We start from the raw sequence: 25,272 nt of genomic DNA, 5'->3' as shown, positions 1-25,272 counted from the left end.
GTCATATCCTGCGTCCTCCTTCCTCTTATGCCCACACCTCCGTGCTCGGCTCGCCCACGGCACTGGACATCCTTCCTCCGCACAAAGTACCCGAAAAACGCCCCTTAAAACAAATAAAAGGTAATTTAACACGAGAACGGTCACCCATTTTTACTATGGTTTGGTGTTCGAAAAACAAACAAAAATAAAACCAAAAAAAAAGGAATGCAACACGAAGACTTCCCAGGAGGTCACCCATCCTAGTACTACTCTCGCCCAAGCACGCTTAACTTCAGGAGTTCTGATGGGATCCGGTGCTTTAGTGCTGGTATGATCGCATCCGTCATATCCTGCGTCCTCCTTCCTCTTATGCCCACACCTCCGTGCTCGGCTCGCCCACGGCACTGGACATCCTTCCTCCGCACAAAGTACCCGAAAAACGCCCCTTAAAACAAATAAAAGGTAATTTAACACGAGAACGGTCACCCATTTTTACTATGGTTTGGTGTTCGAAAAACAAACAAAAATAAAACCAAAAAAAAGGAATGCAACACGAGGACTTCCCAGGAGGTCACCCATCCTAGTACTACTCTCGCCCAAGCACGCTTAACTTCGGAGTTCTGATGGGAACCGGTGCTTTAGTGCTGGTATGATCGTATCCGTCATATCCTGCGTCCTCCTTCCTCTTATGCCCACACCTCCGTGCTCGGCTCGCCCACGGCACTGGACATCCTTCCTCCGCACAAAGTACCCGAAAAACGCCCCTTAAAACAAAGAAAAGGTAATTTAACACGAGAACGGTCACCCATTTTTACTATGGTTTGGTGTTCGAAAAACAAACAAAAATAAAACCAAAAAAAAAAGGAATGCAACACGAGGACTTCCCAGGAGGTCACCCATCCTAGTACTACTCTCGCCCAAGCACGCTTAACTTCGGAGTTCTGATGGGATCCGGTGCTTTAGTGCTGGTATGATCGCATCCGTCATATCCTGCGTCCTCCTTCCTCTTATGCCCACACCTCCGTGCTCGGCTCGCCCACGGCACTGGACATCCTTCCTCCGCACAAAGTACCCGAAAAACGCCCCTTAAAACAAATAAAAGGTAATTTAACACGAGAACGGTCACCCATTTTTACTATGGTTTGGTGTTCGAAAAACAAACAAAAATAAAACCAAAAAAAAAGGAATGCAACACGAGGACTTCCCAGGAGGTCACCCATCCTAGTACTACTCTCGCCCAAGCACGCTTAACTTCGGAGTTCTGATGGGATCCGGTGCTTTAGTGCTGGTATGATCGCATCCGTCATATCCTGCGTCCTCCTTCCTCTTATGCCCACACCTCCGTGCTCGGCTCGCCCACGGCACTGGACATCCTTCCTCCGCACAAAGTACCCGAAAAACGCCCCTTAAAACAAATAAAAGGTAATTTAACACGAGAACGGTCACCCATTTTTACTATGGTTTGGTGTTCGAAAAACAAACAAAAATAAAACCAAAAAAAAAGGAATGCAACACGAGGACTTCCCAGGAGGTCACCCATCCTAGTACTACTCTCGCCCAAACACGCTTAACTTCGGAGTTCTGATGGGATCCGGTGCTTTAGTGCTGGTATGATCGCATCCGTCATATCCTGCGTCCTCCTTCCTCTTATGCCCACACCTCCGTGCTCGGCTCGCCCACGGCACTGGACATCCTTCCTCCGCACAAAGTACCCGAAAAACGCCCCTTAAAACAAATAAAAGGTAATTTAACACGAGAACGGTCACCCATTTTTACTATGGTTTGGTGTTCGAAAAACAAACAAAAATAAAACCAAAAAAAAAGGAATGCAACACGAGGACTTCCCAGGAGGTCACCCATCCTAGTACTACTCTCGCCCAAGCACGCTTAACTTCGGAGTTTTGATGGGATCCGGTGCTTTAGTGCTGGTATGATCGCATCCGTCATATCCTGCGTCCTCCTTCCTCTTATGCCCACACCTCCGTGCTCGGCTCGCCCACGGCACTGGACATCCTTCCTCCGCACAAAGTACCCGAAAAACGCCCCTTAAAACAAATAAAAGGTAATTTAACACGAGAACGGTCACCCATTTTTACTATGGTTTGGTGTTCGAAAAACAAACAAAAATAAAACCAAAAAAAAAAGGAATGCAACACGAGGACTTCCCAGGAGGTCACCCATCCTAGTACTACTCTCGCCCAAGCACGCTTAACTTCGGAGTTCTGATGGGATCCGGTGCTTTAGTGCTGGTATGATCGCATCCGTCATATCCTGCGTCCTCCTTCCTCTTATGCCCACACCTCCGTGCTCGGCTCGCCCACGGCACTGGACATCCTTCCTCCGCACAAAGTACCCGAAAAACGCCCCTTAAAACAAATAAAAGGTAATTTAACACGAGAACGGTCACCCATTTTTACTATGGTTTGGTGTTCGAAAAACAAACAAAAATAAAACCAAAAAAAAGGAATGCAACACGAGGTCACCCATCCTAGTACTACTCTCGCCCAAGCACGCTTAACTTCGGAGTTCTGATGGGATCCGGTGCTTTAGTGCTGGTATGATCGCATCCGTCATATCCTGCGTCCTCCTTCCTCTTATGCCCACACCTCCGTGCTCGGCTCGCCCACGGCACTGGACATCCTTCCTCCACACAAAGTACCCGAAAAACGCCCCTTAAAACAAATAAAAGGTAATTTAACACGAGAACGGTCACCCATTTTTACTATGGTTTGGTGTTCGAAAAACAAACAAAAATAAAACCAAAAAAAAAGGAATGCAACACGAGGACTTCCCAGGAGGTCACCCATCCTAGTACTACTCTCGCCCAAGCACGCTTAACTTCGGAGTTCTGATGGGATCCGTGAAAGTCGCCTAGAGGGGGGGTGGATAGGCGAAACCTGAAAATTAAAACTTTTATCCCCCAACTAGATCCTTTGATTAGTGGTTAGAACAAGATGAACAATTATCGGAGTATAAAAACTAAGTTCTTGCTAGTAAAGAGTATAGCTTTCAAATAATGCGGAGGAGATAAATCAATACAACTAATAATTCTATGATAACAAAGCAAGAAAGCTTAGATGAAAAAGAGCACTAACTCAAGTTCTTTTCTTGCGGAGTGTTGCTTCACTTAAATGAGATTTTAACTTGAAGCAACACCAAATGATATGAGCAAAGAATAATGCAAGAGAACTTAGAGTAAGGGAAAGCAAACAAATCACAAGCAAAAGCACAATGAACACGGGTGATTTGTTTTACCGAGGTTCGGCCCTCGAAGGCCTAGTCCCCGTTGAGGAGTCCACTTAAGGACGGGTCTTTTTCAACCCTTTCCCTCTCTCCCAATCACACAAGGATCGGCGAGCTCTTCTTCTTCTCAAGGATCACTCTCGATCCCACAAGGACCACCACAATCTTTGGTGTCTCTTGCTAGCTTTTACAAGCCTCCAACACTTTGGAGGAAGTTCGAATGGGAGTCAAAAACTCCACGCGCAAATGAACACAAAGATGTAGCACACACTATCTCTCAATGAATCTCACAAGGCGCTAGGGCTAAACTCAATTGAGTAGCTCTCAATTGCTTGCTCTCTCTTTTGTGGCACTTGTGTTGGTTGTAGTGGACTAAATCTTGTGTATAGGATGGATCAATGAATATAGGTGGTTGGGAGGGCTTGAGTATGTCAACTAGATGACTTGGAATGTTGCTTGGACTCCCACACCTTGAAGTGGCCGGTTGGGGTGGTATTTATAGCCACCATCCAATTTTGTAGCCGTTGGAGAAGCTGCTGGCGATGGGCGCACCGGACAGTCCGGTGCACACCGGACATGTCCGGTGCCCCAGCCACGTCATCCTATCCGTTGGGGTTGGAGCTGGTCGACCGTTGGAGGCTTTTGTCCTCATGTGGCACCGGACAGTCCGGTGCACACCGGACAGTCCGGTGCCTCTCTGATCCTCTGCTCTGACTTCTGCCGCGTGTACTGTTCTGCACTGTTTACTGTCAGAGTCGACCGTTGGCGCGAAGATGACCGTTGCTCCGCTGGCACACCGGACAGTCCGGTGCACACCGGACAGTCCGGTGAATTTTAGCGGAGCGGCTGCCGCGCGAACCCGAGGCTGGCGAGTTCTGGAGACCGCGCTTCCTTGGAGCACCGGACATGTCCGGTGCACACCGGACAGTCCGGTGAATTATAGCGCGCCGGCTTCCGAGAATTCCCGAGGGTGAAGAGTTTGAGTCTGAGTCCCCTGGTGCACCGGACAGGTACTGTTCACTGTCCGGTGGCACACCGGACAGTCCGGTGCGCCAGACCAGGGGTGCCTTCGGTTGCCCCTTTGCTCCTTTATTGAATCCAAAACTTGGTCTTTTTATTGGCTGAGTGTGAACCTTTTACACCTGTATAATTTATACACTTGGGCAAACTAGTTAGTCCAAAGATTTGTGTTGGGCAATTCAACCACCAAAATTATATAGGAACTAGGTGTCAGCCTAATTCCCTTTCAATCTCCCCCTTTTTGGTGATTGATGCCAACACAAACCAAAGCAAATATAGAAGTGCATAATTGAACTAGTTTGCATAATGTAAGTGTAAAGGTTGCTTGGAATTAAGCCAATAAAACTACTTACAAGATATGCATGGAATGTTTCTTTCTTATATAACATTTTGGACCACGTTTGCACCACATGTTTTGTTTTTGCAAATTCTTTTTATAAATCCATTTCAAAGATCTTTTGCAAATAGTCAAAGGTAAATGAATAAGAGTTTGCAAAGCATTTTCAAGATTTGAAATTGTCTCCCCCTATTTCAAATGCTTTTCCTTTGACTAAACAAAACTCCCCCTAAAAGAGATCCACCTCTTAGTGTTCAAGAGGGTTTTTAAATACTATTTTTGAAATACTACTTTCTCCCCCTTTTGAACACAATAGGATACCAAATGATAAAGACTTTTGGAAAGCACTAAGTTTTTGAATTTGGTGGTGGTGGTGCGGTCCTTTTGCTTTGGGCTCATTTCTCCCCCTTTTTGGCATGAATCGCCAAAAACGGAATCATTAGAGCCCTCGAAGTGCTATCTTCCCTTTTTGGGCATAAGTTAAGATTATACCAAAGGCGAAGTCCGGTCTTTTAGCTTTGGGCTCTTACTCTCTCCAAAGACGAAGCCCTTTTCTTTGATGCTCATTTCTCCCCCAAAGAATAGAGAGTTGCTTGGAGTGATGGCGAAGTATGATATACGGAGTGGAAGCCTTTGTTTTCGCCGAAGACTCCATTTCCCTTTCAATCTACGACTTAGCATAGTAATATACTTGGAAACATATTAGTCGTAGTCATGGTACGGGAATAATAGGATATATGCATTTGTACCAAAATGAAAGAGATATGATCAAGAGATATGTCAATTAAGCATGATCATAGTTCTATACAACATAGATTGCTCCCCCTAAATATGTGCATGGAGAGAACACATAGTTTGGCCTAAAATGCCAATTGCACATAATTAGGTTAATGAGAACATATCTAAATCATATAGAATGTGAAGTGCATTGTGTCATAGGATAAGTGTGATGCTCATGACAGTTTATGCACTACAGAAAGCATGTTACAAATATTTTAAGCATTTTCCCTTAAGGATTTCAAAGAGGCTTAAGGACCATCCACCTTTGGAACAAAGGTAGCTTATCCTCGTTACAAGGTTAAGCTTTAAGCTCTTTGACAATGGAATCACTTCATCTAGTTTTAGCAAAGATGCAATAATGCATGAGTGAAACAGGGATAAATGCAAAGGACATGCTTTCTTTTCCTTTTATACAAGATATGTAAAGAATGTATAAGAGGAAGATTTTAGGTACATATGTAAATAATAGGAAGTGGATTTACCCTTTTTGTACCTTTGCATAGAGATGCTCTCTTCATTGTGCTTTGTCCTTAGTCTTAGATGCTTAAGGCCTATAATGACAATATGTGGAAATACTTTGCACAAGAGAGAGTTCTACAACTAGTGATCTTTTTCAAGTTAGTGTTAGCATATATCAAATGGATCACAAGTTGTATAAATGAATCATGAATTCTCCTTTTTCCTTAGTGCATATCAAGATAGATGTCAGTTAAAATTACAATTGAAATCAAATTCAAATTACATGAGGCACTAAGAAGTATAAGTGATAATTGAAGTTGTTCAATGATCAACCAATATGCGATCAAGAAAACAACAAAGGCATTAAATTTTCAATCAAGCTTAAAAATAGGAGAATCCAATAAGCATGCTACTTTAGAAATGAAAGCAACAATCCTTGATAAAAGCGACATTACTTGAACAAGTTGGATTGATGTGTAGTAGCATACTATATGAGAAACATTATTCTCATGCAAGAGACCATATGAAATTATTAAGATAAAGCAATAGTCTCAACATAATCAAAATATAATAATGGACTCCCCCTAAAGATATGCATCAAGTAATTGAAAGAATTGATTTCGATGCATTCACTTTTAAGGACATAAAGGGAGAAGCATTATACATTTTGATCAAGGCTCATAAATTTTGCAACAAATAACTTAAGCCTGGTAACCTCATAATGAAAAAGGATTTAGAATGCTTACAACCACACCATTGATTGTTGTGAAAACCTTATTGTCCAAGTAGGTGTTGTTGTCCTTGATGTTCTTCCTTTTTCATTTGAGTGTCCTCCCTTTGTAGTTGTCTCTTTTTCCTTCCAAACTTATTGAAAATACTCAAGAGAGATGTCAATAGCGCAAGGGAGTATATGATGAATGATGAATTTTTTGAAAATAAATATGAACAATTTATCATCCATAAGTCACACAGACATGAAGTAAAATCCTTAACATTAGTGCATTTCATTTGAGAAAAATGAGTGAGCACCTTTTAAGCATTTTAATAATCATTGGAGATTTTACTTTATCATATTGAAGTTAGTTAATCATCACTTGGAAGCAAATCAATATGATAACATATATATAAATATCGCAAAGGCATTAAATAGACTCTAATGAGCATTAAGAAAATGATATTTGAATGCACACTTAGTTAATTTCGGTCCAATAGCGAATCTATTCCTCACAAGGGTAGAATATGATAATTTAGATTAAATACCCATTGAGATGGGAACTAAACTTAATTAAGAAGATGAGTTCCCATACCTTTGCTTTTACCTTTCTTCTTTTGGGTGAAGATCAACCCATGAGGCTTGTGTACTTTCCCTTCTATGCATATTTATAAGTAAGCTCAAGAGATACGTTAGCAACACAAGCACTAGTTTTCATTTAGTAATCATTTTGATAGGGAATGAAAAGGTGAATTACTAAAGCATGGAAACTTTATAATATGAACTAGATTATTCCATGAAGTATGCCTAGTTTCAAACTCATAAAACAAGCATGGTTAAATTCTTGAAACTTAAGGGAATAAATCTAATTCATTACATGGAGAGCGATAAATGTAGAAGAATCATATCCAATTAAGCAATAAGAGATACAACATATATTATTGGATTGATTTTCCTTGTCATGATGGATTACGCATTTCCATAGAGAAATTTATCTCTACAAGTGAGACTACTTAAATTACTTAGATAAAAACATTAGTCTCACTTTTCTAGCTATAGAGAGAATTTTCCTTTTATAAGTGTCCTAAGTATTTGAATTCCTTACATGACACCTTACTCTTTTAAGAACATGAAGTGTCTCTCTATATCTAGAACATGGCAATAATAGAATAATTAATGTAGAAACATGCCATGAGAACTTGCAATAATTTAAAGCATGTAGATTGTCATAATATAGAATTTGATAAATACACAATCTACCATATGAGAGGAATTTCTTCAAAGAATGATGACATAATTTTAAAACATTCTTAAGTGCTTTCTATTTCTATGTGACTACACAAGACACATGACAAATTAAGATAATTGCACTTAAGAATATAAATGTTACCATCCCTTGACTTTCCTCCATGTTATAGGCTTTGATATTCCGCACATGATGATTCTTTATTTCCTACAACATTAATATCTTCCCGAGATGATATGAGTTTTGAATACAATAAACTGAAGTAACCTTGGGTCAATCTTGAATATGTAGATCATTTGAAGATTGACAGCTTGAGTTGATAAGAATTGAATTAACTCCCTCAAGCACCCCAAAGGTTCATACCATCTCCTTCTCCTACAAATCTTGTCACGCACATTTTGGTACCCATCGCTTGATGGGTCCGTTAAGGTTAGTAAACAAGGATCTAGGAACCCAAGTGTCCTTTGTGCTAGCGCTTGGTAAACTTGTTACCTTTCTAGCACAAGTTGCAATCTTGGGTTGCCTAGTTATATATGAATCAAATGACAAGTTAGGAGTGGGATTTTTACCAATGGGACAATCTTTGCATTGATGTCCCTTCTTTCGGCAAGTGTAGCATAGGCGTTTTCCAAATTTTGAAGATTTCTTCTTTCCTTGTTTATTGCTTGCTGCATGGTTAGTAAAAATTTTCTTTTCTAACCCTATGCCTCTTTGTTTTAAATGGGGACAAGATCTAAGCAAGTGTCCCTTCTTGGAGCATTTAAAACAAAGTCTATCATCCTTGTTAATAATCAAGCCATTTTTAATGTAGGGACACGACCTAATCAAGTGCCCCTCTTCAAAGCATTCACTACACCTCTTAATGTGAAGTGTGACTTGATCATTACCTTGGATGTTACCTTTTGTGGAGGCGTGGTTGAGGCTTTTGGAGGAGGTGTTGAATTTCATATTTTGTTCCCTCCTCATTGCAATCCTCAAATCCTTGACATTTTCTTCAAGGGATGTAGTGCATGCCACGGTTGTTCCCGTCTCAAGCTTCTTCACCATGTGATCACAGTTATCTTGAGAAGGTTGGGCAATGCATTTCCCTTTTAGTTGTGTCAAGCTCTTCTTTAGCCTCTCATTTTCTTCTTTGAGCTTTTGATATGAATCATCATTTGTTCCTGCAAATTCTAGCTCAAAGGAAGATTTGCTTGTCGACGGACAACAAGCATTAGCACATGGTAATATAGTATTAATTTGAATACATGTGCACGAGTGAGGTTGTTGGGATTTAAAGTTCTCTATCACAACCTCATGAGCAATGTTTAATATGATATGATCATTCATAAGATTTTCATGAGAACATAGAAGCATATCATATTTTTCTTGAAAAGCTAGATTTTCAATTTTTAGCTTTTCTACTTGGTCCTTTAGCAAGGTATTCTTATTTACTAATTGAGCGATATAATGTAACGCGTTATTTTGCTCAATTGAAATAGTTTCATACCTTTGGACCAAATCAACATGAGAGCACTTTAGCTCCTCATGTTCTTTAGTCAACTCGTCAAAGTGTTGCATCTTTATGGAGAGAATATCTTCTAGCTTTTGACGAGCTTCGCTCTGCTCTCTCGCTCTCTCTAGAAGTTTGAGCATGACCGCCTTATCTTCTTGGCTTAGGCGAGCGTAGAGATGCACAAAGCTTCTTTCTTCCTCCTCATCCTCATTTGTGCTTCCGCTATCATTTTCATTAGCCACACAACATATGTGGGAATCAAAATGGGAAGACAAACCTTTTGGAGAGGTGGATTCATCGTTTGGTCTCCATCGTTCATTTTCTTCTTCTTCCTTGCAAGGGTTAGTATCACAAATACCAAGGGAAGTAGAAGCACAAAATGAACTATCATGTTTGGACTTATTAAATTTGCTTTTAATTCTAATCCAAATATCATGCACATCACAAATGGGTTTGTCATATTTTATTATGAAGGCATGATAATCTTCTTTGCTAAGGGATTTACTTAAGATGTCATAAGCTAGATAGTTTAAGCGTATACATCTTAAATCTTTTTCGGAGGCATTTTCCCTAGCATAGTTAGGAGGAATAATACTCTTGTCTAAAATTTGTTCTAATTGTGGGTCTACCGCTCTAAAGGCATTTATCACTCTAGTAGACCAAGAAACATAATTAGAACAATCGGAAAGTAATATCTCAAGAGTTACCTCCTTGTTCTCCTGGGTCTTCTTGTTCTTTTGGGATCTTCTACGAGCCATCACTTCGAGTTGTTAGACTCAAGATGAAGTGCCTAGCTCTGATACCAATTGAAAGTCGCCTAGAGGGGGGGTGGATAGGCGAAACCTGAAAATTAAAACTTTTATCCCCCAACTAGATCCTTTGATTAGTGGTTAGAACAAGATGAACAATTATCGGAGTATAAAAACTAAGTTCTTGCTAGTAAAGAGTATAGCTTTCAAATAATGCGGAGGAGATAAATCAATACAACTAATAATTCTATGATAACAAAGCAAGAAAGCTTAGATGAAAAAGAGCACTAACTCAAGTTCTTTTCTTGCGGAGTGTTGCTTCACTTAAATGAGATTTTAACTTGAAGCAACACCAAATGATATGAGCAAAGAATAATGCAAGAGAACTTAGAGTAAGGGAAAGCAAACAAATCACAAGCAAAAGCACAATGAACACGGGTGATTTGTTTTACCGAGGTTCGGCCCTCGAAGGCCTAGTCCCCGTTGAGGAGTCCACTTAAGGACGGGTCTTTTTCAACCCTTTCCCTCTCTCCCAATCACACAAGGATCGGCGAGCTCTTCTTCTTCTCAAGGATCACTCTCGATCCCACAAGGACCACCACAATCTTTGGTGTCTCTTGCTAGCTTTTACAAGCCTCCAACACTTTGGAGGAAGTTCGAATGGGAGTCAAAAACTCCACGCGCAAATGAACACAAAGATGTAGCACACACTATCTCTCAATGAATCTCACAAGGCGCTAGGGCTAAACTCAATTGAGTAGCTCTCAATTGCTTGCTCTCTCTTTTGTGGCACTTGTGTTGGTTGTAGTGGACTAAATCTTGTGTATAGGATGGATCAATGAATATAGGTGGTTGGGAGGGCTTGAGTATGTCAACTAGATGACTTGGAATGTTGCTTGGACTCCCACACCTTGAAGTGGCCGGTTGGGGTGGTATTTATAGCCACCATCCAATTTTGTAGCCGTTGGAGAAGCTGCTGGCGATGGGCGCACCGGACAGTCCGGTGCACACCGGACATGTCCGGTGCCCCAGCCACGTCATCCTATCCGTTGGGGTTGGAGCTGGTCGACCGTTGGAGGCTTTTGTCCTCATGTGGCACCGGACAGTCCGGTGCACACCGGACAGTCCGGTGCCTCTCTGATCCTCTGCTCTGACTTCTGCCGCGTGTACTGTTCTGCACTGTTTACTGTCAGAGTCGACCGTTGGCGCGAAGATGACCGTTGCTCCGCTGGCACACCGGACAGTCCGGTGCACACCGGACAGTCCGGTGAATTTTAGCGGAGCGGCTGCCGCGCGAACCCGAGGCTGGCGAGTTCTGGAGACCGCGCTTCCTTGGAGCACCGGACATGTCCGGTGCACACCGGACAGTCCGGTGAATTATAGCGCGCCGGCTTCCGAGAATTCCCGAGGGTGAAGAGTTTGAGTCTGAGTCCCCTGGTGCACCGGACAGGTACTGTTCACTGTCCGGTGGCACACCGGACAGTCCGGTGCGCCAGACCAGGGGTGCCTTCGGTTGCCCCTTTGCTCCTTTATTGAATCCAAAACTTGGTCTTTTTATTGGCTGAGTGTGAACCTTTTACACCTGTATAATTTATACACTTGGGCAAACTAGTTAGTCCAAAGATTTGTGTTGGGCAATTCAACCACCAAAATTATATAGGAACTAGGTGTCAGCCTAATTCCCTTTCAATCCGGTGCTTTAGTGCTGGTATGATCGCATCCGTCATATCCTGCGTCCTCCTTCCTCTTATGCCCACACCTCCGTGCTCGGCTCGCCCACGGCACTGGACATCCTTCCTCCGCACAAAGTACCCGAAAAACGCCCCTTAAAACAAATAAAAGATAATTTAACACGAGAACGGTCACCCATTTTTACTATGGTTTGGTGTTCGAAAAACAAACAAAAATAAAACCAAAAAAAAAGGAATGCAACACGAAGACTTCCCAGGAGGTCACCCATCCTAGTACTACTCTCGCCCAAGCACGCTTAACTTCGGAGTTCTGATGGGATCCGGTGCTTTAGTGCTGGTATGATCGCATCCGTCATATCCTGCGTCCTCCTTCCTCTTATGCCCACACCTCCGTGCTCGGCTCGCCCACGGCACTGGACATCCTTCCTCCGCACAAAGTACCCGAAAAACGCCCCTTAAAACAAATAAAAGGTAATTTAACACGAGAACGGTCACCCATTTTTACTATGGTTTGGTGTTCGAAAAACAAACAAAAATAAAACCAAAAAAAAGGAATGCAACACGAGGACTTCCCAGGAGGTCACCCATCCTAGTACTACTCTCGCCCAAGCACGCTTAACTTCGGAGTTCTGATGGGATCCGGTGCTTTAGTGCTGGTATGATCGCATCCGTCATATCCTGCGTCCTCCTTCCTCTTATGCCCACACCTCCGTGCTCGGCTCGCCCACGGCACTGGACATCCTTCCTCCGCACAAAGTACCCGAAAAACGCCCCTTAAAACAAATAAAAGGTAATTTAACACGAGAACGGTCACCCATTTTTACTATGGTTTGGTGTTCGAAAAACAAACAAAAATAAAACCAAAAAAAAAGGAATGCAACACGAGGACTTCCCAGGAGGTCACCCATCCTACTCTCGCCCAAGCACGCTTAACTTCGGAGTTCTGATGGGATCCGGTGCTTTAGTGCTGGTATGATCGCATCCGTCATATCCTGCGTCCTCCTTCCTCTTATGCCCACACCTCCGTGCTCGGCTCGCCCACGGCACTGGACATCCTTCCTCCGCACAAAGTACCCGAAAAACGCCCCTTAAAACAAATAAAAGGTAATTTAACACGAGAACGGTCACCCATTTTTACTATGGTTTGGTGTTCGAAAAACAAACAAAAATAAAACCAAAAAAAAAGGAATGCAACACGAGGACTTCCCAGGAGGTCACCCATCCTAGTACTACTCTCGCCCAAGCACGCTTAACTTCGAAGTTCTGATGGGATCCGGTGCTTTAGTGCTGGTATGATCGTATCCGTCATATCCTGCGTCCTCCTTCCTCTTATGCCCACACCTCCGTGCTCGGCTCGCCCACGGCACTGGACATCCTTCCTCCGCACAAAGTACCCGAAAAACGCCCCTTAAAACAAATAAAAGGTAATTTAACACGAGAACGGTCACCCATTTTTACTATGGTTTGGTGTTCGAAAAACAAACAAAAATAAAACCAAAAAAAAAGGAATGCAACACGAGGACTTCCCAGGAGGTCACCCATCCTAGTACTACTCTCGCCCAAGCACGCTTAACTTCGGAGTTCTGATGGGATCCGGTGCTTTAGTGCTGGTATGATCGCATCCGTCATATCCTGCGTCCTCCTTCCTCTTATGCCCACACCTCCGTGCTCGGCTCGCCCACGGCACTGGACATCCTTCCTCCGCACAAAGTACCCAAAAAACGCCCCTTAAAACAAATAAAAGGTAATTTAACACGAGAACGGTCACCCATTTTTACTATGGTTTGGTGTTCGAAAAACAAACAAAAATAAAACCAAAAAAAAAGGAATGCAACACGAGGACTTCCCAGGAGGTCACCCATCCTAGTACTACTCTCGCCCAAGCACGCTTAACTTCGGAGTTCTGATGGGATCCGGTGCTTTAGTGCTGGTATGATCGCATCCGTCATATCCTGCGTCCTCCTTCCTCTTATGCCCACACCTCCGTGCTCGGCTCGCCCACGGCACTGGACATCCTTCCTCCGCACAAAGTACCCGAAAAACGCCCCTTAAAACAAATAAAAGGTAATTTAACACGAGAACGGTCACCCATTTTTACTATGGTTTGGTGTTCGAAAAACAAACAAAAATAAAACCAAAAAAAAAGGAATGCAACACGAGGACTTCCCAGGAGGTCACCCATCCTAGTACTACTCTCGCCCAAGCACGCTTAACTTCGGAGTTCTGATGGGATCCGGTGCTTTAGTGCTGGTATGATCGCATCCGTCATATCCTGCGTCCTCCTTCCTCTTATGCCCACACCTCCGTGCTCGGCTCGCCCACGGCACTGGACATCCTTCCTCCGCACAAAGTACCCGAAAAACGCCCCTTAAAACAAATAAAAGGTAATTTAACACGAGAACGGTCACCCATTTTTACTATGGTTTGGTGTTCGAAAAACAAACAAAAATAAAACCAAAAAAAAAGGAATGCAACACGAGGACTTCCCAGGAGGTCACCCATCCTAGTACTACTCTCGCCCAAGCACGCTTAACTTCGGAGTTCTGATGGGATCCGGTGCTTTAGTGCTGGTATGATCGCATCCGTCATATCCTGCGTCCTCCTTCCTCTTATGCCCACACCTCCGTGCTCGGCTCGCCCACGTGTCACACCCGGCTTTAAGGAACAAGCCAGGTGCATCTCATACATGCGCCAAGAAGACAACACATATAATAACAGAGTGTATAGAGATAAATGTCATAAATCATCAGAGTATTTATTACATAGCGGAAGACTTATTACAAAGTAAAAGTGTAAACATAAAACGAACTAAGGATCGTCGGCGCCAATGTCGACTGGAAACGCCACCTAGATCAGATCATACTCCTCGCCTTGTGGCTCCTCCTGAACCACCTGCTCTTCTCCTGTGGGGGGGTGTGAGACAGCAAGGGTGAGCTCACACATGATCATCGCTCAACAAGTTGTGGGGAATAATGTGACATGAACTCACCAAAGGTGGGAGCTCATGGAGTGTAAGGCTTATCAAAGAGAATGGTTAAAGCTGAGCATTGCTTTTAATGTTGGTCAAACTTTTATTAGCAATTACTAGATGTAAGTAAATACCAAACCTTAATAAATAATAGAACAAAATTAATAATAAACCCATGCATATGCAAATGACAAAATTGAATTTAAGTTCCATAATTTAAACATCAGAGAGTCCTGAGCTGCTCATGACCGTGAGCTCGGCTAGTATACCAGTTTTACACTCTGCAGAGGTTGTACCCTTTACCCACAAGTCATGTTACCCATCTGCCAAGGGGTCGCGAATCCCATACACCTCTACCTAGGAAGCGCGGCAGGGCAACACTACGAGGCCTTTACAAAGTTCCACTAGCTTCCGAAAACCCGCTACAGTTTATGGGAAGATCCAGTACAGGGTTCCTGGCTGACCGCCATCGCAGCAAAATCAACCAGGGACCTCCCCGCACTGACCTCTCCCCTACTGCCCTTGCCCCTTTCGGGTAAGGTAGTCTTCCACTAGCTTTCCTAGTTAATCAGCCAAGGGCGTCCCATTAAACCCTTGTGGTGGCACGTGGTTCTCAAGTTAAGCTCTATGTTCCAATTAACATTAATGATAACAACATGAACATAAACAGAATAACAACAAGAATTGGAACATAGAGGTGATAAATGATTATCCCAAAACCATATAAAGCAATAGCAAACTACCCAAGTGATTCAGGGGTAAACAAGGTAATGAGATAAACAATCTAGGGTGACCTATTGGGTCCCATCAAAATTAACCTATGCATGGATAAGTGATATTAAAGAACATTATTGGGTAAAAAGTGGTCAAGGGCACAACTTGCCTGGCACTTGAGATTCCAGGTACCGACTTGCTTTTCAGATGACACGTGTCCTCGCGCTAGTCGTAGCAATACAAACAAACATGGTATAGATAAAATTAACATCACACCAAACATAAGAATATACTGCATAATAATGATCTACGCGTTGCTACGAGACTAACGCAACTTGAATGGATCAAATCGGAGTTAAAACGAAGAAATTATGAATTTCCGAAGTTATTAGGTACTTCGAATAGATTAATTCAAATGAACAATTTTAATTCAAGTTTCAAGGCTAAATAGTGTTACTAGTTGATAGAAAATATTAAAACAAAATTATAGGAACTGGAATGGGTTAAAAAGGATTTAGTATGCATTTTCTATGATTTATACAAGTTTCTACCATTATTTTTGTATTAAAAATGAATTTAGAAAGAATTTCTCTGATTTTATTGATTCCTGGACTGGGCGCACTATTACAGGAAAAGTCAGGGGCCAAAACAGAAACCTTTCTAAGACTCAGGACGCTATTGCACGGACGGCGGGTTAGTTTTTAAGTTCTACAGGGTTTCTTTTGCAATTTGACCACGGCTAAAGGGTACTGGCCGCCTAGAGTCATCCGATCCGGAACCGAGGGCCCAGATCAACCTATTACTTAACCGAACCGGTACGCGGTTGTGGTCGTCGGATTAAAATCCGATGGCCCCGAGAGGCACACGCCTACACCCGATCGCGAACACACGCTAGAGATCCAAGGGTTCCGATCTTATTTGGCACACAGGATACCCATTCCGATCCAAACCACCCATAGGCGATCGGACGGCCAGAGGGCCGTCTTCCTCCCACGACACTGATACACGGCAGCGTAGCCCACTGTGCGGCGGCGACACCTCACCGGAGATGCACAGCAACAAGCCCGACGACCAAACCATCCCCGCGAGAACGCGCAAAATGAAATTCGTATATTCGCGAATCTGATAGAGGGTGCCTTACCGCCAATGGGGATGCGAAGGTGCATAGCCACGACGCACGGCGGATCTGAAGTGACCGAGCTGCGCCGACAAGATATTCCTTCCCCACCGCCTGTCGATTTAGCCATGTGAGGCCAAGGTCGCATGCAGAGGACTCCCGCGAGCACCCGGATTCCAGCATGGAGTCCCAGGTAGCGGTGACACGAGGATCAGCGCCGGCAGCTTGTTTCTCTCCCTCACTCTCTCTGGTTGCCACCCGCCATAGATACGCCATGGACGAGCATCCTGGCCATGCCCGCGTTAGCGGGTGACGAAGGCTAGAGCTTCCCCGAGCGTACCTGCCACCCGCTCGATCCCGTCGATGGAGCCCGATGCGAATTCCCCAATGGCGGCGGATCTGCTCAACAATGGTGGCGGCTCTCTGCGCAATCTGAGGAAGCGGCTAGGGGATAAGAAGGGGAGAGGGCTTTAGCTCGCCATTTATTGGCCGAGTGTGCGGGAGACAAATCCGCCAAGCAGTTGCGCCAGCTGACCGAGAACTCCGTGGTGGCAGCGATCGGGCGTCCGAAATCGGCGGGGAGAAGACGATGTTTGTTACGGGGCTCGAGTGGGAGGAGAGACTGGCGTTCCGGTCCCACGTGTAAGCGACTCAAGCGAGGTAGTCACACAGCGAGCGCGCGGCTGGCGATATGACGAGGTGGGACCCAGGCGTCAGCGACCGAGTACAGAAAACGCAGGCGCAGAGCGGATGACATGCGGGCCCCGCGGTGTCGGCGCCGACCCTGCAACTGGGCTGCGCGGCTGCGAGAGGAGACGAGGATGTGGGCCGAAAACACGGGATTTGGGCCCAGTCGAGCGCTTTTCCTTTTCCTTTTATGTTTTCCTTTTCCTTTTAGTTTTCAAATTCCATTTTAAATTCAGATTTAAATTCAAATCTTGTGCCAGTTTATCCTCAATTTATATTGTGAAATAAAAAGTACCAATCTTAGAAGTATAATCACATATATGTTGTTTATATTTTATACCCTTTATTCCTTTTCTCCATATTTCTAAAGTCCCCTTTAACTCTTAAATTCTCATCTAGGTATTAATGTATTCTCTTTATTTTATATATTTATATATTTTTTTGTATAGTCACAAAATACACTCCACAAACACAATATCCAGCATGATGCATAATTTTGATGGCATATATTCTTTTATTAATTATTTGCTTTTGAATATGGTGTTCACATAGGATGATGCATAAAGGTTAAATCCACATAAGGAGAAATTATTTCTCTATTGGTATTATTTCTAGCAAATTACAAAGTGGGTGTTACAAATCCTACCCCCCTTAAAAATAATCTCGTCCTCGAGATTTAAGAAGATCTAGGGAAAAGGTGGGGAAAATCTATGCGAAGCTCTTCTTCTCTTTCCCAAGTTGCTTCATTTTCACCGTGGTGACTCCATTGCACTTTGCACATCTTTATCACCTTATTTCTTGTAACTCGAGTCAAAGTATCCAAAATCTTGATCGGGTATTCCGTGTAAGTCAAATCACCTTGAACACTGAGTTCTTCCATGGGTAACTGTTCCTCGGGAACACGGAGACATTTTTTTTTAGTTGAGATACGTGAAACACATTATGCACATCCGATAGACTAGTAGGTAACTCGAGTTGGTATGCCATCTCCCCAACTCTTCTAAGGATCAGGAATGGTCCAATATAGCGAGGGGACAATTTGCCCTTAACTTTGAATCTCCTCATTCCACGAAGTGATGACACTTTGAGGTACACATAATCTCCTTCTTCAAATTCCAGTGGCCTCCTTCTATTATCAGCATAGCTCTTTTGTCTGGTTTGAGCTACTCTCAAATTTTCTCAAATTATACGAACTTGACCTTCTGCTTCTTGAATCAGTTCAGGCCCAAAGAATTGTCTTTCTCCAGTTTGATCCCAACATAGAGGAGTCTTGCATTTCCTGTCATACAGAGTCTCAAATGGTGACATCTTCAGACTGGCCTAGTAACTATTATTATATGAGAACTCAGCACAAGGTAGACTCTTGTCCCAACTACTACCATGCTGCAGGGCACAAGCTCTCAACATGTCCTTTAATACTTGATTAGTCCTTTCAGTCTGTCCATCAGTCTGAGGATGGTAGGGCGAACTAAAATTCAACTTCGTATCCATATTCTCATGAAAACTTTTCCAAAATCTGGGGTAAACTATGATCCTCTATCCAAAATGATCTTCTTCGGTATACCATGTAGAGACACAATCCAAGCCATATATAACTCTGCCAATTGAGATACCTTATAAGTAGTCTTGACCGGAATGAAATGAGCCACTTTGGCCAGTCTATCCACAATCACCCATATAGCATCATATCCTTTCTGGGTGCGAGGCAATCCAGTAATAAAATCCATACCAATCTCTTCCCATTTCCACTCGGGTATCTTCAGTGGATGCAATAGTCCAGCTGGCCTCTGGTGTTCAGCCTTAACTCCTTGACATACATCGCACATAGCCACATGTGCAGCTACATCTCTTTTCAATCCATACCACCAATACTTCCGCTTCAAATCCTGATACATCTTAGTACTACCAGGATGAATAGAATAATCTGAATCATGGGCCTCCTTTAAAATAGTCTCTCGAAGGCTTTCAATATCAGGAACACATATCCTGTTCTTGAACCATATAGTGCCTTGCTCATCTTCCGTAAATTCCAGAACTCGACCTTCAGTAATCAGATCCTTAATCTCTTGTATTTTTGCATCACCAATTTGGCCTTTGCGAATTTCTTGCTCCAAAGTAGGTTCCACATCAATAGTAACTCCTTCAGTATGAGCAACTATCCCCAGGTTAAGTCTCCTGAAATCCTCAACAATCTCATCAGGTAGCTGGGCAACAATAACTGAATAAACATGCTCCTTGCGACTCAAGGCATCTGCAACCAAATTTGCCTTGCCCGGGTGATAGTGAATCTCCAATTCATAATCCTTAATAAGCTCCAACCAACGGCGTTGCCTAAGGTTGAGATCCTTTTGAGTGAATATATACTTCAGACTCTTATGATCCGTGTATACTTGACACTTGGTCCCCATGATATAATGTCTCCAAATCTTAAGCGCATGCACAACGGCTGCCAATTCCAAGTCATGAGTGGGGTAGTTCAATTCATGTTTTCGTAACTGACGCGACGCATAGGCGATCACATGTCCTTCTTGCATGAGCACGCATCCTAAGCCTTGGCCACACGCATCACAATAGGTATCAAATCCTTTCTGTAGGTCTGGCATAACCAATACTGGTGGCGACATCAATCTTTTCTTCAATTGATCAAAGCTGTCTTGGCACTTCTCGCCCCACTTAAATTCTCTGCCCTTCTCCAAAAGTGAAGTCATAGGTTTAGCAATCTTAGAAAATCCTTCAATAAATCTCCGATAATATCCTACAAGTCCCAAGAAACTCTGAATCTTGTAGTGGGTATGCTCCACACCACTATCTCCTTGACTTTAGCAGGATCCACTGATATCCCTCCATTAGAAATGATATGTCCAAGAAATGGCACCTTGCCAATCCAAAACTTGCATTTGCTATACTTGGCATAGAGTTGATTATCTCATAGCTTCTATAGCACTAATCTCAGATGTTCCTCATGATCGCTTCACTCTTAGAATAGATAAGGATATCGACGATGAATACTACGACGAATCTGTCCAAATCATGAACACCTTAATCTTCAGATCCATAAAATAGGCTGGTGTATTGGTTAGTCCAAATGACATAACGATGAACTCATATAATCCATATCGAGTCGAGAAAGTCGTCTTGGAATTATCCGATGGCCTAATATTCATTTGATGATAACCCGATCGGAGATCAATCTTCGAGAATATCCTTGCGCCTCTCATCTGATCAAATAAATCCTCAATACGGGGTAACAGATACTTATTCTTCACAATGACATCGTTAAGGGACCTATAATCCACGCACATCCCTTGCGATCCTTCTTTCTTCTGTACAAATAGAACCGACGCTCCACAAGATGAAGAATTTGAACGATTGTACCAGCCTCTTGTAATTTCGTTAACTGCTTCTTCAGTCCCTTTAACTCTTCTACAGACATCCTGTATGGCCGTTTGAAAGTAGGGGTAGCTAGGTAAGGGATCAATGACAAACTTAACTTCCCTATATGGTGGCATCCATGTAACTCTTCTGGGAAGACATCCGGAAAATCTCTAACCACACGGATGTTGACACCAAAAAACTTCCCATCGACTAAGAATGTCGCTAGTCTGGTGACGGTAGTTACTGCAGTTCCAACTTCAAATCTTTCTCCTTTGGAACTGGTGAGTTCTATGGTTCCCTTAGCACAGTGTATAAAATGTCTTTGCCTTTCTTAGCCATGACATACCAAGGATCACGTCTATAGTGCTCTCTTCTAACACTATAGGGGTAGTCCATCTGGGTTGGAAATATAGGGTAAGAAAGGAAGAATTGTAGACAAGGCATGTAATTACGAAGCATGATACTTTGGGAAATTTATTAGCTGAGTGTGTCACCTACTAAAGCTAATTCATTACCTTATGGTGGTACATGCTAAGATGCCCGTCTATACTATTTCACTCAATCAAAGAAGCAAATCAGGCATTGATCATCAGAACAATCAACCAACATTTTTAAATATAGAAAATAGTTATAATTTTGTCTTAGGTTTCCTATCTCTTAAAAAAAGATCATAGTGGTAGGATTCCAAGGTGTGAAATCCATCTTGTCTTAGAGTAGAAAAGATAAGAATGATCAGAGTAGAACAATAGAAGGTGAGACAGGATCAAGATAAGTATAGAAAGAATCAGAGTAAGGTAAGTATAGAATGAATCAGGGTGAGATAAGTAGGTAAGGGTTGTCCGTTTCTATCTAGGTTTCGTCCTACAGTCAACATTTCCTCTGATACCACTTCTGTCACACCCGGCTTTAAGGAACAAGCCAGGTGCATCTCATACATGCGCCAAGAAGACAACACATATAATAACAGAGTGTATAGAGATAAATGTCATAAATCATCAGAGTATTTATTACATAGCGGAAGACTTATTACAAAGTAAAAGTGTAAACATAAAACGAACTAAGGATCGTCGGCGCCAATGTCGACTGGAAACGCCACCTAGATCAGATCATACTCCTCGCCTTGTGGCTCCTCCTGAACCACCTGCTCTTCTCCTGTGGGGGGGTGTGAGACAGCAAGGGTGAGCTCACACATGATCATCGCTCAACAAGTTGTGGGGAATAATGTGACATGAACTCACCAAAGGTGGGAGCTCATGGAGTGTAAGGCTTATCAAAGAGAATGGTTAAAGCTGAGCATTGCTTTTAATGTTGGTCAAACTTTTATTAGCAATTACTAGATGTAAGTAAATACCAAACCTTAATAAATAATAGAACAAAATTAATAATAAACCCATGCATATGCAAATGACAAAATTGAATTTAAGTTCCATAATTTAAACATCAGAGAGTCCTGAGCTGCTCATGACCGTGAGCTCGGCTAGTATACCAGTTTTACACTCTGCAGAGGTTGTACCCTTTACCCACAAGTCATGTTACCCATCTGCCAAGGGGTCGCGAATCCCATACACCTCTACCTAGGAAGCGCGGCAGGGCAACACTACGAGGCCTTTACAAAGTTCCACTAGCTTCCGAAAACCCGCTACAGTTTATGGGAAGATCCAGTACAGGGTTCCTGGCTGACCGCCATCGCAGCAAAATCAACCAGGGACCTCCCCGCACTGACCTCTCCCCTACTGCCCTTGCCCCTTTCGGGTAAGGTAGTCTTCCACTAGCTTTCCTAGTTAATCAGCCAAGGGCGTCCCATTAAACCCTTGTGGTGGCACGTGGTTCTCAAGTTAAGCTCTATGTTCCAATTAACATTAATGATAACAACATGAACATAAACAGAATAACAACAAGAATTGGAACATAGAGGTGATAAATGATTATCCCAAAACCATATAAAGCAATAGCAAACTACCCAAGTGATTCAGGGGTAAACAAGGTAATGAGATAAACAATCTAGGGTGACCTATTGGGTCCCATCAAAATTAACCTATGCATGGATAAGTGATATTAAAGAACATTATTGGGTAAAAAGTGGTCAAGGGCACAACTTGCCTGGCACTTGAGATTCCAGGTACCGACTTGCTTTTCAGATGACACGTGTCCTCGCGCTAGTCGTAGCAATACAAACAAACATGGTATAGATAAAATTAACATCACACCAAACATAAGAATATACTGCATAATAATGATCTACGCGTTGCTACGAGACTAACGCAACTTGAATGGATCAAATCGGAGTTAAAACGAAGAAATTATGAATTTCCGAAGTTATTAGGTACTTCGAATAGATTAATTCAAATGAACAATTTTAATTCAAGTTTCAAGGCTAAATAGTGTTACTAGTTGATAGAAAATATTAAAACAAAATTATAGGAACTGGAATGGGTTAAAAAGGATTTAGTATGCATTTTCTATGATTTATACAAGTTTCTACCATTATTTTTGTATTAAAAATGAATTTAGAAAGAATTTCTCTGATTTTATTGATTCCTGGACTGGGCGCACTATTACAGGAAAAGTCAGGGGCCAAAACAGAAACCTTTCTAAGACTCAGGACGCTATTGCACGGACGGCGGGTTAGTTTTTAAGTTCTACAGGGTTTCTTTTGCAATTTGACCACGGCTAAAGGGTACTGGCCGCCTAGAGTCATCCGATCCGGAACCGAGGGCCCAGATCAACCTATTACTTAACCGAACCGGTACGCGGTTGTGGTCGTCGGATTAAAATCCGATGGCCCCGAGAGGCACACGCCTACACCCGATCGCGAACACACGCTAGAGATCCAAGGGTTCCGATCTTATTTGGCACACAGGATACCCATTCCGATCCAAACCACCCATAGGCGATCGGACGGCCAGAGGGCCGTCTTCCTCCCACGACACTGATACACGGCAGCGTAGCCCACTGTGCGGCGGCGACACCTCACCGGAGATGCACAGCAACAAGCCCGACGACCAAACCATCCCCGCGAGAACGCGCAAAATGAAATTCGTATATTCGCGAATCTGATAGAGGGTGCCTTACCGCCAATGGGGATGCGAAGGTGCATAGCCACGACGCACGGCGGATCTGAAGTGACCGAGCTGCGCCGACAAGATATTCCTTCCCCACCGCCTGTCGATTTAGCCATGTGAGGCCAAGGTCGCATGCAGAGGACTCCCGCGAGCACCCGGATTCCAGCATGGAGTCCCAGGTAGCGGTGACACGAGGATCAGCGCCGGCAGCTTGTTTCTCTCCCTCACTCTCTCTGGTTGCCACCCGCCATAGATACGCCATGGACGAGCATCCTGGCCATGCCCGCGTTAGCGGGTGACGAAGGCTAGAGCTTCCCCGAGCGTACCTGCCACCCGCTCGATCCCGTCGATGGAGCCCGATGCGAATTCCCCAATGGCGGCGGATCTGCTCAACAATGGTGGCGGCTCTCTGCGCAATCTGAGGAAGCGGCTAGGGGATAAGAAGGGGAGAGGGCTTTAGCTCGCCATTTATTGGCCGAGTGTGCGGGAGACAAATCCGCCAAGCAGTTGCGCCAGCTGACCGAGAACTCCGTGGTGGCAGCGATCGGGCGTCCGAAATCGGCGGGGAGAAGACGATGTTTGTTACGGGGCTCGAGTGGGAGGAGAGACTGGCGTTCCGGTCCCACGTGTAAGCGACTCAAGCGAGGTAGTCACACAGCGAGCGCGCGGCTGGCGATATGACGAGGTGGGACCCAGGCGTCAGCGACCGAGTACAGAAAACGCAGGCGCAGAGCGGATGACATGCGGGCCCCGCGGTGTCGGCGCCGACCCTGCAACTGGGCTGCGCGGCTGCGAGAGGAGACGAGGATGTGGGCCGAAAACACGGGATTTGGGCCCAGTCGAGCGCTTTTCCTTTTCCTTTTATGTTTTCCTTTTCCTTTTAGTTTTCAAATTCCATTTTAAATTCAGATTTAAATTCAAATCTTGTGCCAGTTTATCCTCAATTTATATTGTGAAATAAAAAGTACCAATCTTAGAAGTATAATCACATATATGTTGTTTATATTTTATACCCTTTATTCCTTTTCTCCATATTTCTAAAGTCCCCTTTAACTCTTAAATTCTCATCTAGGTATTAATGTATTCTCTTTATTTTATATATTTATATATTTTTTTGTATAGTCACAAAATACACTCCACAAACACAATATCCAGCATGATGCATAATTTTGATGGCATATATTCTTTTATTAATTATTTGCTTTTGAATATGGTGTTCACATAGGATGATGCATAAAGGTTAAATCCACATAAGGAGAAATTATTTCTCTATTGGTATTATTTCTAGCAAATTACAAAGTGGGTGTTACACCACGGCACTGGACATCCTTCCTCCGCACAAAGTACCCGAAAAACGCCCCTTAAAACAAATAAAAGGTAATTTAACACGAGAACGGTCACCCATTTTTACTATGGTTTGGTGTTCGAAAAACAAACAAAAATAAAACCAAAAAAAAGGAATGCAACACAAGGACTTCCCTGGAGGTCACCCATCCTAGTACTACTCTCGCCCAAGCACGCTTAACTTCGGAGTTCTGATGGGATCCGGTGCTTTAGTGCTGGTATGATCGCATCCGTCATATCCTGCGTCCTCCTTCCTCTTATGCCCACACCTCCGTGCTCGGCTCGCCCACGGCA

The 25,272-nt window shown here is 43.4% G+C and overlaps 15 non-coding genes and 3 pseudogenes across 15 annotated transcripts; all 18 read right to left on the bottom strand.

Annotated features, from left to right (window-relative positions):
* Positions 1 to 201: 201 nt before the first annotated feature.
* LOC118475370 (5S ribosomal RNA) lies at positions 202 to 321 on the bottom strand. The gene has a single exon (XR_004854869.1). It is a non-coding gene; the product is annotated as a 5S ribosomal RNA (ribosomal RNA).
* Positions 322 to 521: 200 nt separating this feature from the next.
* On the bottom strand, positions 522 to 640 carry LOC118475371 (5S ribosomal RNA). The gene has a single exon (XR_004854870.1). It is a non-coding gene; the product is annotated as a 5S ribosomal RNA (ribosomal RNA).
* A 202-nt stretch (positions 641 to 842) lies between these two features.
* On the bottom strand, positions 843 to 961 carry LOC118475261 (5S ribosomal RNA). Its single transcript, XR_004854755.1, has one exon. It is a non-coding gene; the product is annotated as a 5S ribosomal RNA (ribosomal RNA).
* A 201-nt stretch (positions 962 to 1,162) lies between these two features.
* LOC118475260 (5S ribosomal RNA) lies at positions 1,163 to 1,281 on the bottom strand. The gene has a single exon (XR_004854754.1). It is a non-coding gene; the product is annotated as a 5S ribosomal RNA (ribosomal RNA).
* Positions 1,282 to 1,482: 201 nt separating this feature from the next.
* Positions 1,483 to 1,601, bottom strand: LOC118475344 (5S ribosomal RNA). Its single transcript, XR_004854840.1, has one exon. It is a non-coding gene; the product is annotated as a 5S ribosomal RNA (ribosomal RNA).
* Positions 1,602 to 1,802: 201 nt separating this feature from the next.
* On the bottom strand, positions 1,803 to 1,921 carry LOC118475353 (5S ribosomal RNA). The gene has a single exon (XR_004854849.1). It is a non-coding gene; the product is annotated as a 5S ribosomal RNA (ribosomal RNA).
* A 202-nt stretch (positions 1,922 to 2,123) lies between these two features.
* On the bottom strand, positions 2,124 to 2,242 carry LOC118475259 (5S ribosomal RNA). The gene has a single exon (XR_004854753.1). It is a non-coding gene; the product is annotated as a 5S ribosomal RNA (ribosomal RNA).
* Positions 2,243 to 2,442: 200 nt separating this feature from the next.
* On the bottom strand, positions 2,443 to 2,548 carry LOC118475379 (uncharacterized; annotated as a pseudogene).
* A 201-nt stretch (positions 2,549 to 2,749) lies between these two features.
* On the bottom strand, positions 2,750 to 2,869 carry LOC118475380 (uncharacterized; annotated as a pseudogene).
* A 9,074-nt stretch (positions 2,870 to 11,943) lies between these two features.
* LOC118475346 (5S ribosomal RNA) lies at positions 11,944 to 12,062 on the bottom strand. Its single transcript, XR_004854842.1, has one exon. It is a non-coding gene; the product is annotated as a 5S ribosomal RNA (ribosomal RNA).
* A 200-nt stretch (positions 12,063 to 12,262) lies between these two features.
* On the bottom strand, positions 12,263 to 12,381 carry LOC118475258 (5S ribosomal RNA). Its single transcript, XR_004854752.1, has one exon. It is a non-coding gene; the product is annotated as a 5S ribosomal RNA (ribosomal RNA).
* Positions 12,382 to 12,582: 201 nt separating this feature from the next.
* LOC118475378 (uncharacterized) lies at positions 12,583 to 12,695 on the bottom strand (annotated as a pseudogene).
* Positions 12,696 to 12,896: 201 nt separating this feature from the next.
* Positions 12,897 to 13,015, bottom strand: LOC118475369 (5S ribosomal RNA). Its single transcript, XR_004854868.1, has one exon. It is a non-coding gene; the product is annotated as a 5S ribosomal RNA (ribosomal RNA).
* Positions 13,016 to 13,216: 201 nt separating this feature from the next.
* Positions 13,217 to 13,335, bottom strand: LOC118475257 (5S ribosomal RNA). Its single transcript, XR_004854751.1, has one exon. It is a non-coding gene; the product is annotated as a 5S ribosomal RNA (ribosomal RNA).
* A 201-nt stretch (positions 13,336 to 13,536) lies between these two features.
* Positions 13,537 to 13,655, bottom strand: LOC118475256 (5S ribosomal RNA). The gene has a single exon (XR_004854750.1). It is a non-coding gene; the product is annotated as a 5S ribosomal RNA (ribosomal RNA).
* A 201-nt stretch (positions 13,656 to 13,856) lies between these two features.
* LOC118475255 (5S ribosomal RNA) lies at positions 13,857 to 13,975 on the bottom strand. The gene has a single exon (XR_004854749.1). It is a non-coding gene; the product is annotated as a 5S ribosomal RNA (ribosomal RNA).
* Positions 13,976 to 14,176: 201 nt separating this feature from the next.
* LOC118475253 (5S ribosomal RNA) lies at positions 14,177 to 14,295 on the bottom strand. The gene has a single exon (XR_004854747.1). It is a non-coding gene; the product is annotated as a 5S ribosomal RNA (ribosomal RNA).
* Positions 14,296 to 25,091: 10,796 nt separating this feature from the next.
* Positions 25,092 to 25,210, bottom strand: LOC118475350 (5S ribosomal RNA). Its single transcript, XR_004854846.1, has one exon. It is a non-coding gene; the product is annotated as a 5S ribosomal RNA (ribosomal RNA).
* Positions 25,211 to 25,272: the final 62 nt, after the last annotated feature.

The sequence above is a fragment of the Zea mays genome, unplaced genomic scaffold (assembly GCF_902167145.1).
Source record: "Zea mays cultivar B73 unplaced genomic scaffold, Zm-B73-REFERENCE-NAM-5.0 scaffold_43, whole genome shotgun sequence".
NCBI lineage: Eukaryota > Viridiplantae > Streptophyta > Magnoliopsida > Poales > Poaceae > Zea > Zea mays.
Note: the sequence above shows the minus strand (reverse complement) of the source record. Positions and strands in the feature narration are given on the sequence as shown.